The sequence below is a fragment of the Sinocyclocheilus rhinocerous genome, unplaced genomic scaffold (assembly GCF_001515625.1).
Source record: "Sinocyclocheilus rhinocerous isolate Xijiao unplaced genomic scaffold, SAMN03320098_v1.1 scaffold1591, whole genome shotgun sequence".
NCBI lineage: Eukaryota > Metazoa > Chordata > Actinopteri > Cypriniformes > Cyprinidae > Sinocyclocheilus > Sinocyclocheilus rhinocerous.
The window spans coordinates 495,800-499,951 of NW_015652264.1; the positions used below are offsets into that span (position 1 = coordinate 495,800).

Here is a 4,152-nt window from a genome sequence, read left to right on the forward strand (position 1 = left end):
TTGCTGAAAAACAATCACTACTTAGCAGTCAGATGTCCAATATGCACAAAGGCACAGATCCTGAGATATCAGGATACAGATATCTGCAGATGAAACTTTTTTTGTAGAAGCACTTTTTAAATTTGAACGAGCACCTCATGAAAAGAGACACAGGCGCAAGTGGAATGTACAAAACATGGTGACATACATTTTTAAGTAAATATAATGGGCGATATATTGCGTCACCAAAAATGATTGAGGTCATGTACATATATTGCGCGACAAGTCGATATATTGATTATTGCGACAGGCCTAGTTTCATGACACTTTCAAAGTAAAAGTGTTCAGTGAGTAGCTATAAAAGCACGTTCAGTTTTATTTAAATGTGAATCTGGCAACATTTATTACATTGGTTGTTGTACATATGGCAGTTTAGAAATAAAATGTTTCGCTAAAAGGTTATTGCTTCACCGCATTCGAGAATAACGTACCACCTACACTTAACACTACCTTAACCTAATCAATAGTGTTAACAAAAGCAAACGCAAGATAAAAGCGCATTTGCTGAAGCAAATGTAACGGAGTGAAAAGGTATGTTAAATTATTGCATAAATGGGGACAGCGCCATCTATGTGGTGTGTGATGTGATTTAGCATGTGGAGTAGGGACCGCCCACAGCAGAGTTAACGAAGCATTGCTGTGGGTAAGTTGCACGTTTTTCGCGGTCTGAGAATTACCATTTATAAGTGTCCAAAACACACAAATATTTGCTTTATTGTGACTGTATCTTTCAATGAATATGTTGGGACTCTGTTAAGCCGTGTTTGGCGTCGAGTGTGTTGCTCAATATTGAGTTATAACGCGTTTATATTACGAGACCTGATTGTAATCAATTTGTGTGTTGTCTTGTGTTTTATGTAGAAATGGTTTCTTCTCTCTCTGAATCAGTGAAACCCTATTACACACTGTCTCCATTGTGCAGGTATGTTGTTAATATGTTGTTAAATGTTTGTTAAATTGTTTTATTCAAAATGAGTTGCTCAAGTTCTCCGCTAGGTGGGAATGTTTCCCTTAACTGTGAGTTTAATTGTATTGCTCTGTATTTCATTGAGGATCTTCATTCATTGATTTGTGATTTATAATTAATTGAAAATGTGTGTGTCATCTATATTCAACTTGTTAATATTTACAACTGAAACACTATACACGATGAAACACGATCACAAAGTTAAAAAGAATTTAAGTGACAGAATAAAAAAAAAGAGAACCGTTTTAAATTAAACAGAGCAGAGTTAATGAAGCATTGCTGTGGAAATGGCTTATTCTCTTTCTGAATCAGTGAAACCCTATTTACACACACTGTCTCCATTGTGCAGAAAGCAGACCGCCCAGGCAAGACCGTCACACAAACATGCCATTTCAACTTGCTTCTACAATTCTTTGAGCTCTTTTATTACATTTTATCAGCAAGTACAGTGCTGTACCAGGTGAGCCACCAAGCAAGTTTACTACAGTAGAAAAGCCATACATAAAATAACTGATTTTGTGATCCAAACATCGAAATATATGAGTTTACAAATCATGCACTAAAGCGTTTTGAGGTGATAACATAGTATTGTGCAAGGAACTGTGAGAAAATAAGTCTTTATTAATTGGTAATCTGGCCCTGTAGAGGAGTTAAATCGACTTAAGAATGGCTTACTTATAGCTGCCTCAGCTGGGATAGGAGAATATATTTTAATATCGAAAAATTACACTCTTCAGTGTGAATGTGGCCCATGCATCACAAACACCCCAGTCCATCGCACAAATCCTATAGTAGGCTAAGTAGTAATGTAGGAACTGTATGTAGCTCCTATGCTACAAGTTTAATTGAATATACATGTTCATGGTCATTCTTCTGAAGCATAGACACAAAGCCTATTTCATATAGTCGATCTCTCTCTTTCCTCTCTGATGATTTATTTGTTCTCTTCCTGTGCAGCTGCCCTAGAGATAAGTGGCTGTTTATCAAATTGCCTGTCAGAAACACTCGGCAGATTAATCCACAGCTCTTATCGCTGCGCTGAGAGAAAACTTCCCAGTGCTTTTAATTCACTGAATTGGATTACAGTATTACACAAGCACCTCTCGTGACTGGAGTGCACAACTCGTTTTAATACAAAAAACCTCCCTTAGACCCCGTCCAAGCTGGAAGCGAGCAATGTGATGAACGCTCTTGTTATAATCAATGAAGCAGCATAAACTGCAAGTGTGTGAGTTTTGTGGTGACTGCTGTTCTGGAGTCTATTACTTCTTTAAAAAACAAACAAAAAAACATTTGCAAAGTCTTGAGGTTTGATGCCAGATGATAGACTCTATTCTCAAAGAAATAATGCCAAGCCAAACAGAGTGGCTGCAGAGTCCAGACTTGAACTCACATATATATACCCAAAGGTAATCATTAATTCCATACATATACTTATATTTTAAGCAGTGAATATGAGTCAAGGGCTTCACCATATATGAACATTTCAGGAATTAAATAGATGGTCATGTTTGCACTCTCCATTTCTGGTGTACACTCTGCTTCTCTTAAGATACTGAGCAATATATAATAGTAAACTTTGATACTATTCTCATAGATTACACTCAATTCAGTTATATTCTAATCAATTAACATATTCTACACTACCAATGGAAGTGCCGATAGTGTTGCTTATGTGATCCACTACTTGAAACTGTTGGATACTATGAGTAGGAAAGCAAGTGTGCTGTAGTTTTTGATTGCAATACCCAAAATCGATGGATAGAATCAAGTCCCCTCCCTTCATTTGTTACATGGATTTACGTAACAATACATAAGACATACTTTTGTTTAATTAAGCTGAAATAACAAAGATTGATGGCTTCAAAAGAGGCTTATACCACTGTTGTTATTGTCAGCTAAAACTAAAATTATCAAAAAAATCGCTAACTGAATGCTGACAAAAAAAAAAAAGATGAAAAACTTAAACTTGAAACTAGAAATGTTGCCTTGGCAGCTAACTATATTAAAATAAGACTATTAAAATGGCTTCAGAGGCTCATTCCAGCGTTGTGATAATGAACTAAAACTGAACCTAAATTAAATAAAGCTAAAAGTAAAATAAAATATTAAATGAAAAATTTAAGATTAAGTAAAATGAGAAATGCTGCCATAGCAGCTAACTGAATGTCACGAGACTGCAAAGGAGGCGAAGGTTAGGATCCAAATGTTAAAGTTTAATAATGTAAAAAGGAGTAATCCACAATCATAGTCAGACAGGCATGAGGTCATACATCATCATTCCAAACATAGGCACAGTAAGGAGCTCAGGAAAACAGAGCAATCCTGGCTATCAGGCTTAAAAAAACATGAAACAAGACTCAAGATAGCAGTGTGACACTGTCAATAGCAGAAACAAACAGGCTTATATAGGCAGAGGAAACAAGATAATTAGGAACAGGTGTGTTCAATCAGGCATACGTCTAGGCAGTGGCTTGTGGGAAATGAAGTGCATGACACAATGACCATAATGGAGAATGGAGTACCCTCTGGAGGACAACCAGAGCATGCCATCTGACCATCGTTTCATAGCCCCCTTAAGGAGCGGCTTCCAGACTCTCCTAAACATAAAACTTCAACTCCAGGAGGGTGGTGGAGCAGCGGCGGAATCAGGGGGAGGGATGAAGGGCCAGACCTGTGGACGAGGAACAAGAGGCCAGGGCAGAGCCGAAGACCACCAGGGTGGAGCAGACAGGACCGAAGATCCCCACGGTGGAGCAGATGACCACCACAGGTCAGGAGGCCAAGGCGAAGCAGAGACATGGACGGACCACCTGGCCACGACAGAACAGAAAGAGAGTTCGTGAATGGCCTCCAGAGCCTTGACATGACAGGCTGAGAGCACAGAGACGGCCTCATAGGCCGTGATAGGGAAGACTGTGAGTTCAGAGACAGGACCTGCAGAAGGTTTACGTGTTACCACTGTGGTCAAAACAGGACAGTCAGGAGACTCAAAGGCTGGCGCCAACACAGGACTAAGCTCTGGGGCTTGAGAGAACTGGAGAGGGCTCTGGAGAAGACTCATGGATTGGAGCAGGCTCTGGAGCAGACTTATGGGCTGGAGCAGGCTCTGGAGCGGATTCATGAAATGGAGCAGGCACTGGATT

General features: G+C 39.3%; 1 long non-coding RNA gene across 1 annotated transcript; it reads left to right on the forward strand.

Moving 5' to 3' along the window:
* Nucleotides 1-663: 663 nt before the first annotated feature.
* Nucleotides 664-1,388, forward strand: LOC107714207 (uncharacterized). The gene is made up of 3 exons (XR_001636967.1): nucleotides 664-682; nucleotides 901-961; nucleotides 1,356-1,388. It is a non-coding gene; the product is annotated as an uncharacterized LOC107714207 (long non-coding RNA).
* Nucleotides 1,389-4,152: the final 2,764 nt, after the last annotated feature.